General features: G+C 44.5%; 1 protein-coding gene across 4 annotated transcripts in view; it reads left to right on the forward strand.

The window, feature by feature from the left end:
* The first annotated feature begins 8 nt into the window (after window positions 1–8).
* PHYHIP (phytanoyl-CoA 2-hydroxylase interacting protein) overlaps window positions 9–15,045 on the forward strand; it is a 36,232-nt gene continuing 21,195 nt past the window's right edge. Inside the window, exon 1 of one of the 4 annotated variants that reach the window (XM_068272307.1) lies at window positions 9–147. The gene's annotated coding sequence lies outside the window, so the exon portion shown is untranslated. Of the gene's footprint in view, window positions 148–8,308; window positions 8,396–8,463; window positions 8,595–15,045 lie in introns of those variants that run through there. The other 3 variants (XM_068272309.1, XM_068272306.1, XM_068272308.1) reach the window with 3 other exon arrangements.

A 15,045-nucleotide genomic window follows, 5' to 3' on the forward strand; every position in this document is an offset into this window, starting at 1 on the left:
CTGTGGAGACGGAGGGGCAGCACAGCACAGGGGTGAATGTATGACTCGGACGCCTCCTATTTTTCAGAAGCCCTGACGTGATCTCCTCATCGTGCCCGCGCAGGGGAAATGTTGTCTTCAAAAGTCTGATGGGTGCCAAAATCTTGTGTCCGTTTCAATGTTGTTGTTTTTTTTTGTGGAGGGTACCAACACGTTTGACTACTTTTGTATATTCTGGGCTTAAAGGGCAACCGAATTGGGAAGACTGTGGAGGCTGCCATGGTTATTTCCTTTTAAACAATACCAGTTGCCTGGCAGCCCTGCTGGTCTGTTTGGCTGCAGAATTGTCTGAATACCAGGAACAAGCATGCAGCTAATTAGTCAGATCTGACAATAATGTCAGAAACACCTGATCTGCTGCATGCTTGTTCAGGGTCTATGGCTGAAAGTATTAGAGGCTGAGGGTCAGCAGGATAGCCAAGCGAATGATATTGCTTAAAAGGAAATAAACATGGCAGCCTCCACATACCCCTCTCTTCAGTTGTCCTTTAATATACCCCTGAATCGTGTAAAAAAACAAAAAAAAAATTACTAAATAAAGCCCATCATAGTGGGCTGGATTAACGCCTTGTGAGTATTAATATGGCGCTAGTCTAGTTGAAGGGACTCATGGCCGCTTGTGGCAATTTGGTCGCAACCGCTAATTTGAAAGAAATAGGTGACCCAACAGGAAAGACTACCATGTCACTTACAGAATAGGTTTAGTAATGTTACCGGAGTGGAGGTGGTACACAAAGCAAGTGGCCGAAGGGCACAGGCGAGGCTCTGGTGTGCAATTTTAGTGTTTCTCGCTGGGTCCCCTATGTCTTACAAATTAGTGGACGCGACCAAATTACAGGGAGCAGCACTTGGTCTATGAGGTTTCTCGCTGGATACCCTCAATTAGACTGCGGTAGTGCCATCCAGATTCTGCTAGTAGTCCTCATGGTCCTTTCCATGCTCCATCCTCAGTCCTCTTGCCTCCCAAACCTTCTGAAAGTTCTTCCAAGAGGCTTTGAGCAATTCTGGACTGCACATCTGTGATGGGCCGCATCGAAATTCACATTTTCGCATCATTATGCGAACTTTCAGGGAAAATCGTAATTAATTTTGTATATAATAGTAGTATTTAATAATTTAGCGTAAATTTTTGTGCAATTTTGTGCCGACTTTGGCAGTTAATAGCCCCCATACATGCTATTGCTACCAAAATTGGTACATACGTTAAGGAGAATATTGTACTAGTACTAGTCAAAAAAAGAATTTTTCAGAAAGACCTTGTAGTTTTTGAGAAAATTGATTTTAAAAATGCAAAGAAAAATGGTTTTTAAACTGTCATTTTTCCAAGATTAAAAACCATTTTTTCTTTGCATTTTTAAATCGATTTTCTCCAAAACTGTATGGTCTTTTTGGAAAATTATTTTTTTCCCCTTGTACCCACTATTCCCTTTAACATAGGTAGCAATGTTGGTGTCAGTAGCATGTATGGGGGCTTCGCAATTAAAGGGGAACTTCAGCCTACACAAACATACTGTCATCAAGTTACATTAGTTATGTTAATTAGAATAGATAGGTAATATAACCTCTTACCCACCCTGTTTTAAAAGAACAAATGTTTGTGATTCATGGGAGCTGCCATCTTTGTCATGGGGGCAGCCATCTTTTTGGTTGAAAGGAGGTGACAAGGAGCAGGAGACACAGTTCCAACTGTCCTGTGTCCTGATAACCCCTCCCAGCTGCACACGCTAGGCTTCAAATGTCAAATTCAAAATGAAAAGAAAAAAAAAATTGCACCAAAACAGAACAACAAAATCAGAAATCCCATCGTGCTTTGCACAGCATCAGGGAAAAAAAGCCCGAGCAGTTTTCTTTTGTGCAGCTAAAAATGAGGCTTGTATAAGAGAAACAAAGTTCTGATGCTGTGAAACTGTTAAAGAAACACCAAGCCTTTTCAGTGCTGCCGAGTCGATTTTTAGTCCGGAGGTTCACTTTAACCTCCAATGTCAGCACACAATTACGCAAATTTTTTATGCGAAATTATGAATGACAATGAAATCAATTTAGCTTGCAAATCGTAATTACGTATAGGCGGAATTGCGAAAATGTAAGCGAAATTTAGCCAAATCGTAATTTTGCTCATTACGATTATCACTACTGCACATGCATAAGTTTCGAACTGTAAATGTGCAACGATAGAGAGCACTTGTGGACAAGCACTTCCTGTTGCTGTCCATGTGCAGTTTGGAAACTACCTGTGCCATTCAGAATCATTCTGCGCTGCTTGGGGGAACTTCTAGAAAAGTATTCGACTGAAGGATCCCGTTGAATATTTGGACAACAAGCAGCATCTGGACTCTCACGAGGAGGTAATGTACCATGGGATTCATTTTTTTCCCCTCCGATTCAGTGGTACTTTAAGCTACTGAGGCAACTCCACTGCAAGGCAGCTAATTTCGACACCAGGGCTGCATGCCTGATTTGGGCGCCTGGAGTTTGAGCCAGGCACCGCACCAGTTAGTTAAAAACAATGCTGTCCTTCTGAGTTGCTACAACATGGAATGGGAAATAGTAATAAGCATGGGCCTGGAGTTTGTGCAGGAGCAGGGTGAGCCGTATTTGCACCGAAATGGCTCGTACTGATAATGAATGGACTCACTCCAGTGATCCTAGTGGTGATATCATGAGATCACTTGTGGGGTTACAAATGCCATTTGGCTTCATAAAATTGCAGCCAAAAGGCGATCCTGCCAAACAGCCAGGAGGCTGAACAGACCGACAAGCACACAGTTCAGTCTCCCAAAAGAAAGGAGGCCTTAGTGACACAATATACTTGGACTGTTTTGTTTTTTGTTGAAAACTGCTGTTCGGTAGCAAAAGGTATGCTGGCATCCCAAGTTTTTACAGTAATACTCCTGCTATGCATAACTCAGGCATCCGGCAGTCTCAACCAACCCGCATGCCTGAGGGGGGAGAATGGGGGCAGATCTTTATGCCTTGTTCACATTATACGCATTGCTGTGCGCATTTCGGCAACACATGGTGTGCAAAACGCAGGAACATCAGAAGTGCAAAGACTGCACTGTCTGATTTCCAGACTGCGTGCGCTGCGCAGCACTGCGATGCGTTATACTGCTGCATGCATTTTTTGGCAAAGCACAGAGCTGACCCATGAATGGGATCAGCAGCGCGGATGGCGTGCGATCACTGGCGTTGCAATCTGATAGCATGACCATCTGCACTTAGAAGTATGAACAAGGCCTTACTCAGGGGAGGACTGGGACCTTTTGGCCTGGGGGGAAACCACAAACTAGAGGCCCATTTTCATGGCAGCCTCAGCCTAAATGATGTCACACATGCTCCCCACTTGCTATATGCCGGTAGTCACATGTGGAGCCAATGCAGAAATACAGCAAGAATGCTTGTAGGACAGCGCTGCGTGAAAGTATAAATGCACAGGCATCAGGGGTCACATAATACATTTGGAAGGATGACAGCCAGGACTTTCCATTATGTCCGTCTTTTGTGATTATCGCGCACGCCGTTAGCGCTGCACACCCAATCAACCACATCGGCCTGAGATTTCCTAGCATCTCAGATTCTACCAATTTCTGCCTGACATTAGTCAAATTGTCAATTGGGCATGCTTGTGGCAGCACCGATTTTCATCCAATTCGATAATAACTATCAAAACAGTTCGTTGATTCCCCAGTCGACAGATGTATGGCCACCTTAAAGGAGAACTGTAGTGAGAGAGGTATATGGAGGCTGCCATATTTATTTCCTTTTAAGCAATACCAGTTGCCTGGCAGCCCTGCTGAACTATTTCGCTGAAGTAGTGGCTGAATCACACCAGAGGCAAGCATGCAGCTAATCTTGTCATATCTGTCAACATTGTCAGAAAAACCTGATCTGCTGCATGCTTGTTTAGGGTCTATGGCTGAAAGTATTAAAAAGTATTAGAGGTAGAGGATCAGTAGTATAGCCAGGTAACTGGTATAGCTTAAATGAAAATAAATATGGCAGCCTCCATACACCTCTCTCTACAGTTCTCCTTTAATTACCCACCAAGGCTCACCGCCCCCCCCCCCCTCCCCACACACACACACAAACAATTATGTCCAAAGAGGGACTGTCCTTTCAAAAGAGGGACAGTTGGGAGCTATGATTGTGAGAGACCAGGCAATTTTTTTTACCCACAGACCCTGCAGGCAAACCTCTGCTCTGCATCATGCTGTATATATTTACTAGCTTGCCCGCCCTCTAATTGCTCTGTAATTGTGCTTTTATTTTCCTCAGCCAGCTAGCCTAGTTGTTCACATTGCCTTATAAAAAAAACCCTGAATGCATCAGGCCCTGCAACAGCCCTAAATCATTAAATGAGAGGCAGCCTGGGGGGAAATCTCCCCCTTTCCCCCCTGGCCAGTCCTCCCCTGGCCTTACTGTTTTTCAGAGCGGTGTGCAGCAGAAGCAAGTCACAAAATCTCAAAATGCCGCCTTCTTAACTTCATGTCCATGTTTTGCTCCCATCATGTCACCTGACCCACATCTGGTCACTTGCATGCCTCGGGAGTCATACACAGAGGACGCAGCAAATCAGCTGGGAGCTGCAGGATGTGTAGAAAATGGCACCCAGATATTTTGTACGTTGTTTCTGCTACACGCTGCCCTGCATAAGAGGAGATTAGAGTTATTTTAATAATTGTCAAACAACCAGTACGTATACATACTGAATCTCACATCAGACAATCCCTGCCTGTACTAGATACTGGGGGTCTAACTGTATTTTATTTATGTTGTCAACCAGTACTCCTAAGTTCCTGTCCAAGTTCGATGTCCCCAACTCCCCATCTGTATCATGTATGGTGCTAGACTATTAGTACGACCAAGAAGCATGACTACATTTTTCGACATTGAATTTTATCTGCCACTTACCTACCCATATAGCCATCCTATTCAGATCCTTCTGCAATCTGTCACTATCTTCCTGTGTGTTCATAATTCTGTACAACTTTGCATCATTTGCTAAAATAGCAACATTATTTTCTACTTCATCTACTAGGTTGCAGGGCTGTGGAGTTGGAACAATTTTGGATACCCGGAGTCGGAGTCGGTGGTTTCATAAACTGAGGAGTCGGAGTTGGATGATTTTTGTTTCAAATCCACAACCCTGGTAAGTATTAGACTAAGGAGTCGGAGCCATTTTAGGTACCTGGAGTCGGAGTTAGAGTTGAAGTTGGTGGTTTCAAAAAGTGAGGAGTCGGAGTCAGATGATTTTTGTACAGACTGCACAGCCCTGCTAGGTTGTTAAATAAATTGAGCACCGGACCTAAATGCTAGCCGTAACCAATTTTTGATATGATCCATTGACCACAACTGTTTGCTTTCTGCCGATTAGTCTGTTTCGCAGGATACCCTTCTTCGTCGGAGGCAAAAACAATATACTGACGAAGCAGAGTATCCTACAAAACATGCCATGTCATGCCATACACTATGCAACTTCTGTCTTACTGCATATGTTGAGGATTAAATAAAAGTGAGATTTTGGACCTTTGGCTGTTGCTTCTTTAACTTACGTATGAATCAGACACTACTAATGCATGAAAGATTAGCAGGACTGCCAGGCAACTAGTATTGTTTAAAAGGGAACATGGCAGCCTCCATATCCCTCTCACCTCAGTTAGGACAACAGTGTTAGGGCTTTAAAATGGAGACACCGATAGCCCAATATAGAGTAGTATGTACTGGTAAGTGGATATGACAGGTAAGTACGTATTTATACTCACAAACATGGGTTACCGTCCAGGTAACCACTATATCAGCAAGTGAGGAGATTAGACCTGTCCCCACTCAGGATTATGAAAGCACTCTGTAGATAGGAAGTAAGGTGCAACACTCCTCCAACAAGGGTGGACTCAGGAACTATATGTGCAGACAGAGGCACTAAAAGGATAAAATATTCTAAAAATGTTAAAATGAGAGGAGGCAATGGTGGACTTACCTCCTCCAAGCAGACACACGAGTGTTGTGTGTATTCAAAACAACAAAGATTTATTTATATACTCCAGAAAGTGCAAGTGCAACGCGTTTCGCGAGCATCACCCACTTCATCAGGCAATAGAAAAGGAGCATAAAACTCAAACAGGTCTGATAGAAAGCTGTGTCAACACAGAGGTGCTGAGCATAGAGTGTTAGGGCTCATTTCCACTGGGTGCCACGTCCATTTCCAAAAGGGACGCGGCACCCATGCTGCTGCCATAAGCAGCGGCCAGTTCGCTATATGCGTGACATGCACGACTACAGGATTTCAGATGCGTGCTACAAAAACTGCTGCATGCCCTCCAGAATAGCAGCAGCATGCAATTCTCATGACATGCTGGTGTCACAATAGGCAGCGTTTCCCCGTGCGACTTGGATGCCGGGATACGCTGCGTATTCAGAGTGAGTGAAAACGGGCCCTTAACCTCCCTGGCGGTTTGTTAAAATCCACCAGGGGGCAGCAAATACCTTTTTTTTTTTAATTTTTTTTTTTCATGTAGCAAGACAATGTCTCACTACATGATAGCCGCTGCTGAGCGGCATCCCCCCGGCCCCTCCGATCGCCTTCGGCGAACGGAGATCAAGAGATCCCGTTCAAAGAACGGGATCTCTTGGAGGGCTTCCCCCATCGCCATGGCGACGGGGCGGGATGACGTCATCGACGTTGTGACGTCAAAGGGGAATCCGATCCACCCCACAGCGCTGCCTGGCACTGATTGGCCAGGCAGCGCACGGGGTCTGGGGGGGGGGGGGGGGCGGCTGCGGCGACGGGTATAGCGGCGGGTAGCGGCGGCGATCGGAGGTTACACGCAGCTAGCAAAGTGCTAGCTGCGTTTAACATAAAAAAATTATGCAAATCGGCCCAGCGGGGCCTGAGCGGTGCCTCCCGGCGGCATAGCCCGAGCTCAGCTCGGGCTTACCGCCAGGGAGGTTAAAGGACATCCGAGGTGAAAATAAACTATTGAGAAAAACAATTGTATATATCCTCAGTCTTCTAAAAATGACGTTTTTAGATATCTCACAGTTTTATTTTATATTTAAATCTAATTTTTTAGTTGTTACTGTTTCATTGTCTCTGCTCAATGACACCTTCAATGAAGTATGCTAGAGCTAAAATCTATGAATTATTGACCCTTTTTATTTCTTCCCTGCTCTCAGGAGCCATTTCCTGCTCAGAAAGTGTTTTATAGTTGTCATTTCTTATCTGTGAGGGTCACACTGTAGTCTGACACAGTCCTGACAGGAACTGCCACTTACATACCTGATGTTTAACTCTTTTAGGGAGAGAAAGAAAAAAGAAACACACCCTAGTTATTTGTGTGCTTGGCACTGTACATACACGGCTCATACATCTCATCATGTCACATGTCACTTCGGTTGTCCTTTAATGATAAAGACTCAGAGGGGAGTAATTAAACCTTACTGCAAACTGCACTCTGTCTCACCATTTACCATCATGTGCAGAAATAATGGAAGTGTTGTACCAATCCCAGCAGGTGGTCACCATTCCCTTTCATTTGAAGGCTTTATTCTTATAAGTGACAATGCATTTGGCTGCTAGGCCCCGGTGCGGATTACAGTTGGCATCCTATTATTGGCAACTTTAACGCGATTAATTATTCCCTTTGAAACTGGAAATGTTCCAGCGCCACTTGTCAGCATCCGATGGTGTATCTGTTATTTACATTAACCCCCAAGCTGCCCACTCCATCACCCCCCCCCCTTAATAACAGCCTTGTGCAATCATGTGCCACTTACGTCAGAATGGAACGCAACCCTTTTGATGCTGGATCTTATTGTCAGCAGGCTATATATATATATTTATTATTATTAAGCTGTCCCTGCTGAAGAGATTGAGGCAGGCAAGGCGCAGTAACCCATAGCAACTGGCCACCAATCATTTTTTACTTCTTGGTTTCTGTTTAAACTGCCGTATTTGTATTCTTATTTGTATTGTCCGGTTCCACACTAGCCCTGTACTTGCCAAACCCAATTCCGGGCATGACCTAGTCCTGCTTGGCGAAATAAAAGTTTCTATTTCTGTCAGGTAGATCTAGTTGCTATGAGTGATATCGTTTTCCACAGTCATTCCTCTTTGCATCGACATATTTAATAGGCCTGTTGTTATTCTTTATTTTCTGTGTCTAATTCTGTCATCTCCTCCTCTCTCTCTCTCTCACCTCCTTCTCTCTCTCTTCATGTTTTGCTGCTGCCCTCCTACTCACTATTTTCTCCTCTCTCTCGTGCGCACTCTCTTTCCCTCTCCCCCTTTCTCTCCGTCTCTCTTCTCATTCCTTCGCTCTCTCATTCTTCTGTGTGGTATCAAAGCTTCCCTCTGCAGGTATGTCACCTATCCACCTGCCTGTATCACCATGCCTGTTTGTCTTGTGTTTCTGTGTCACAGCATGAACTTTCTCATGTACCAGAGATGGAGCTGCCAGCCTTGTAGGATTTGCACGCTCTGCTAAGCAAGCGATATTCTGTCATGTTTTGGGATGGCTGCACCTCAGATCTGAACTTTTTATCCTGTGTTCCGAAAGGTGTGTGCAATAATCTGTCTGCAGTGTGGCTACCTGCCTAACAACAAAGGAGGACGGGTATTTAAAATGGTGTTTTACAATAGAAACTGACCAAGAGTCAGCTCTCATCAGTGTTCTGTTTGGGTTTATCAGTTGAAAGTCAAACTGGTGAATGTTAACCTGTTAATCTTGAATTTTACTTTTTCTTTTTGATTTTGTTTTGTCTATTCTTGGCCTATGCTGCAGCTACACAATATCTAAAACACGATTTGTCATCTACCTATTATACAAGAATGTACTGTATATGGATACCTAATGTCCAAACATAGTGCCAAGAGTTATTGTTTGAAAAATGTGGTCTTGAGAGATGTACCAATATGTAATGTCAACGGTGATTAACTTCACAAACATCTGTGACTATACCACGATAAAATGTTTTGAAAACGAAAGTTGAAAACAGGAACTGTTGGGGGTTGCCCTGATCAACAAGGAAGGCATGTTTTGTTTTTTTTTTAATGCTGGAATGAAAATATAAAGTCGGATTCTACTTAGCAGCTTTGGGTAACACCTGTATTTATCTGCTGTAGGAGGCTTAAAGGGGAACTGAAGAGAGAGGTATATGGAGGCTGCCATATTTATTTCCTTTGAATCAATACCAGTTGCCTGGCAGCCCTGCTGGTCTATTTCTCTGCAGTAGTGTCTGAATAACACCAGAAACAAGCATGCAGCTAATTTTGTCAGATCTGACTTTAAAGTCTGAAACACCTGATCTGCTGCATGCTTGTTCAGGGTGTGTGGCTAATAGTATTAGAGGCAGAGGATCAGCAGGGCTGCCAGGCATCTAGTATTGCTTAAAAGGAAATAAACATGGCAGCCTCCATATACCTCTCTCTTCAGTTCCCCTTTAAGGCTTTTGCCATTTATATAAATGGTTTTGTGGGCATTTAACAGCAGGCGGTTTATCGCTGTACACACAGTCCACTGTTGATAGTATGTCAAGTAGCTTACCCTGTCCACATGCATGCTGGTGGAGGTCCGTGAAGTTCAGGGTGTTCAAAAAGACACAGCATTTATTGCTGCATACATATCAAAAAGACGCCGGGGTAATTTGGGCACTGGAGATGGCCGCTAGGAGAATATTATTAAAATTACCAATGTTCTACTATTGGGCATTGGGTAATATGATAAAGTAGAATATCGGTCATTTTTACCAGTATTTTACTATCACTAAACCTAACTCTACTCTCACTATCGATGCCTAGTCAACCCCCCTACCCTGCTGCAATATCCACCAATATCCGCACCACCTTCACAGCTAAAAAAAAATGTATTGGGCGCTGCTTGCAGTCTATGTGGCACTCATTTTACCGGACCGCCACTGGTGCTTAAATGGCCTGCTTCACTATTGCCCCGCAGTGTTCTCCCCAGAATTTTTTTCCATCCGGGTGGCATGAAAAAGTAGCCGGGTGGCCGTGACGGGGAATGCAGGGGCGGTGCTTCTCTGTGCATCTCTGCTTACAGCACAGGAAGCGGATGAGGAGGTTAGCTGATGACAGCCGGGTGCTCACCAAAATTAGCCGGGTGGAGCACCCGGCTAAAAGAGCCTGGGGAGAACACTGACCAGAATTGTGGCAACTGATTTCAGCTGCACATGTGTGAAGGGTATTACCATCATTTTTCATAGTTACCTTCCTCACTGAGAAGGTACGGGTATGAAAGCTAAGTGCCTAGCTCAACAGCCTCATGGCCACTCATAGCCAGCTGGCAATCAGTCATATTTGGTTTTCCAGGCGTGTAAAAAAGTCAGTGGAAACTCATCCTTAGCAAGTTATCACAAATTATAAGTTCTCCCAGATCTGACTGTAGTACTGGGTTACAGCACTTCGCTCATGAGCATATGCATGCAGGTTCATTTGTGTTTTATGGTGTCATTTAGTATATATACTGTATATTTCTTTTTTTTTGGCATGCCACAGCAAGCTAGATTGGAGACCTAATTGGTTGCTATGGGCATTAAATGGAACCTGAAGTGAGAGGTATATGGAGGCTGCCATATTTATTTTCTTTTAAGCAATACCAGTTGCCTGGCAGGACTGCTGATCCTCTGCCTCTAATACTTTTAGCCATAGACCCTGAGCAGACATGCAGATTACATTTCTGACAAGATTAGCTGCATTACTGAAGCCAGGACAGCCGAGCAATTGGTATTGTTCATATTAAATAGGACCTGAACTCAGAACTTCCTCTCTGCTCTAAAAGATACGCAACAGCATAAAGAAAAATGTTTCTTTGTTACAGCTGATACACATGCTAATAAATCTGCACTGTGTCTACTTCCTGCTTTCATGGAAGCATCCTGTGTTTACAAATTAGCTGCTCTGCTGTGGCAGAGGATGTTCCTGAGCTGACACAGCTGAGAGATTAAATTATGGTGGTGATTAGTCACAGATGAGGGGGAATTAGACAGGCTAACCTCTCTGAATACCTAAGGGTGCACTTCTCTATGTTTTCCTTCTGTCCTGTACAAGAGTTCAGGTCCACTTTAAAAGGAAATAAATATGGCAGCCTCCATATAGCTCTTGCTTTATGTTCCCTTTAACACTATTTCCTGTCTTGCACCTTCATAATTGACCCTCTAGAATACTGCACACATGTTGGAATGCTTCTTTTGTTTCCCCTCGGTTCTAGAGAGTTGAGATCGGACGGCAATGTCACTTGGTATTTTGTCAAGTGTGTCATCTTCAGTGTGATCTGAGACTGCTTGAATCTGTGCTTGGCAAGGAAAGCAATGTTCTGCTCAGGCACCATCCTGGCATTCCTAGAACTGTTATACAAGATGACTGATTTGGAATAGTCTGTAAAGTATGCATTGTTCCGCACAGCGAATGACGCACTTACTGAAGTGATTTGTCAGCTCCGGAGGAGATGGATGCAGTCATGCCATGTAACTAGCACCTTCCAACCACTACAGATCTCAGCAGAGCCTGCCTGTCACCCGGGCTTGAACCTGTATATCTAAAGCCGGAGCCTGCAGATTCACAATGCCTGACTTGGCAGGCCCCCAGCAGGGATGCTTTGCACAGATATAATCCATCTTTCTGGCATGGTGCACTGTGAGGATTTGGGATTATGCCCTGAGCAATCTGCAGCCATTATGATGGTGTACTGTAGGGCTGAGGGATAATGCCGTGGAATAATAGCAGGTGGATTGGAGCCTGGTGTGGGGCACAGGTGTACAGATGTGTCGGGGAGGCAATGATAGGAAAGTAGGGCCTGTAGGATCTGGGCCAGCTGCGTTTTACTTGTGTAGGCGGCTTGTAAGCAGAGATAGAGAGATTAGTGCATGGCATCCTCCTACAGACTGTAGAGCTACGGAGGGCTGAGCAGATCAACAGACAATAACAGAACAGCTACCTGACAGGCAGGAGGTAATACTATATTGCCTTCATAGGAGCACTCACTGCCCTTTGGATGGGCCCTGTCTCCTTCACTGTCATTTCCTAACAGCTATATCTACTGTATTTAGGCCAGTCCAGTGATCTGTGTGGAATGTTCATTTCTGAGAGTTCTATGCACAGGGGGAGATGCTGCTTGCTCAGCAGTTGAAAAAAGCCTGTAAGGCTTGGCAGGTTATGTCCCCAATCAGTCTCTATGCCCCAATCCATTACCGCAGCTCTGAGCCCGACCCATGTCTTCACCTACAGACAAGCCCCCGCGTGAACAGGACAAGTTATTTGTATCCTGACTACAGTTACCCCAGGTCTTAACGTGCAAGGTACACAGACTGTAGTAGAGAGGAATAACCTGTTAGAATCTTAATAAGGCTAGTAACAGTTCAATACATCAGGATCACACAGGGTTATTACTTTGATTCAGAGGGATGAGGCTGTCAGCGTCATTTGTCAGTAGTAGCAGAGATGACGAGTGCAGATTTCCGGATATCAGAGGAGGGATCAAGCAAGTCCAGATGCAAGATTTCAGGCAATAGGTAATCCAGGTATGACACAGTTCATGCAAGATTGTTCAACAAACAATGGATGCTCCAGGCAGTATGTGATATACTGTAGTTCATATAAAACTGCATGCAAAGTTGTTCAAGTACTGATAGGGATTAGTATGAGTATACTTATCGTCCAGTCAGTGGCGTAGCTAAGGAGCTGTGGGCCCCGATGCAAGTTTTACATTGGGGCCCCCTAAGTACTCTATACATAACAATTTATGTGGCACACTAAACCCTTCCAATAGCAACTACAGTGTCAGAGGTGCAAGAAGGGGATGGGGAACAGCTTGTGAATGATTACCACTATTCAAAGTATCCATAAAAGTGATTATTATGAGCACAGGACCAATAGAGAGCTAATACTGTAGTTGAGGGAGGGCCCCTCTGGCCCAAGGGCCCTGATGCTGTCTCAACCTGTGCACCCCCTATTGCTATGCCCCTGCAAGCACTCTATACATAACACTTGATACGACGCAAAAAAAACTGCCAAGGACAGCCACAGTGTCAGAGGAGCAAGAGGGGAAACAGTTTGTTAATGATCACTACTATTCAAAGCACCTATAGAAGTGATTGTTACCACCACAGGACCAATAAATAGTTAATACTGTGGTTTAGGAAGGGCCCCTTGGGGCCTCTCTAGCCCAAGGGCCCCGCTGTGGTCCATACCTCTGCAACCTCTATTGCTACGCCACTGCGTCCAGTCCAGGTAGCATGCAAGAAGTATCCAGTAAACAGACAATGGTCGGTCCAGGCGGCAGACAAGAGTTTCCAGTAAACAGGCAAGGGTTGGTCCAGGCAGCAAGCAATGAGTATTTAGTAAACAGGCAAAGGTCGGTCCAGGCAGCAGACAAGGATATCCAGGAAATAAGCAAAGGTTAATCACAACAGACAGGGATAGTCAAATACAAGCCAAGGTCAATATCCAGCAATCTTTACAAGTGAGTGCGCACCCAGCAACTAGCCAAAGCTATGCTTATCACGGGCGATAACTGGGAGCACTCTGCAGGTTCAAATACAACTCTTCATCCAATCAGTGGCCGGCCACACTCCACACATCCAATCACACAGCAAGGCCCTACCTAGGTGTCAGGCTGTAATGTCAGCTAACACCGCTCTGTCAGCTGACCGCAGTCAGCGGACTATTGTTTACCTTTGCGGAGGGCGTACTGGGCCACGCCCTCCGCCTATCAGAATGTGCGGCCTGTACACTAGTGACAGTGTCATCAGCAGGGAACAAACACTGAGACCCGGAAGCAGCGGATTCTGCCCGGGTCTCGGCGGAATTACCAGCAGAGAAAGGCAGGTTCCTTATAAAGCCATTATTTTCCCACAATGCAAGAGGTTCACAGACAGTAAACTGTTAGGACCTTGGTCATGACTGTGACGTATGCGCAGTCACCCACCAATTCCTGTTCCCTTTGCTGCATTACCCATGAAGCCTCAGACCCTGAGGGAATCCTGAAGGCAGTCAGCACTGCAGGCAAAGTAACCTTTTGGATTGGTTGGTGAGTCCACACACAGTCCAATTTCGATTGTATATACATTCAATACAACCTGGCCTCTCATATAGAGGCCAGGTCGCTGCCACCAATCCGCAATAAAGCGTGCAAATGCGCTAAGTCTAACTCTAGCTAAATCCTGTAGGAAAAAGGGTTAATTTGACAACCTTTCTAGAGATAGAAAAAATAACAATATTAATATTAACACTGTTATGGTAACGTGTCTCTCTTTGAAGATGTGAATTCTTTTTCCAGAAATTTTTCAGAACAGCACTTAGACGAACGATTTTTAATCGTTTATTTAAATAAATAATGCAGAACTAAATATAGCAATAGAAACAAATCGATACAGAAATAATAAGGGTTCAATATGAAAATAATAGCTGATTACAGTCTGAGCAGTTTGTCAAGTTACCGCATTCTGTGCGATAATAAGTCCAACAGAAGATATGAAGTCCAATTCTGGAAAGTTCTGTGGAATGGATATAAGTCCTTTGATAGAATGTAAGGCCAATCTTTTGATGGTATGGATGGCTGGACAAAAGACTCTCTCCTGTGTCCAGCAGTGTTGTTTTAACTCTTCCTCTATCAGAGGGCGGAATTGTAAAAGGAGATGAGTGTTGTATGCCTTCTCCTGCCCTTTGTCATGACAAGCAGAAAGAATGTGCAATAACTGGAATGGTCATAATTCGGCGACAGCCGACCAAAACCTGCAGCGAGTGACATGGGCACGCTTCTAGCGTTCTCTGTGTTACACAGATACCAAACATGTGCATCTTGGGGTATCCCAAGGCAGATCACACTGTTGCTTGCTTTTGGAGGGTGGTAGGCACATGCTGAGTGGTTCCACCACACACAAATCATTTCTAATAATTGTCTGCTAATTTTGAAATGGCTAGCATCGACGGAAACTGATTAATTTAATAAAATGTCTGAATGACTTATTCTTTCATATCAAGGGGAATTAAAAGTC

The sequence above is a fragment of the Hyperolius riggenbachi genome, chromosome 3 (genome assembly GCF_040937935.1).
Source record: "Hyperolius riggenbachi isolate aHypRig1 chromosome 3, aHypRig1.pri, whole genome shotgun sequence".
NCBI classification, from domain to species: Eukaryota; Metazoa; Chordata; class Amphibia; order Anura; family Hyperoliidae; genus Hyperolius; species Hyperolius riggenbachi.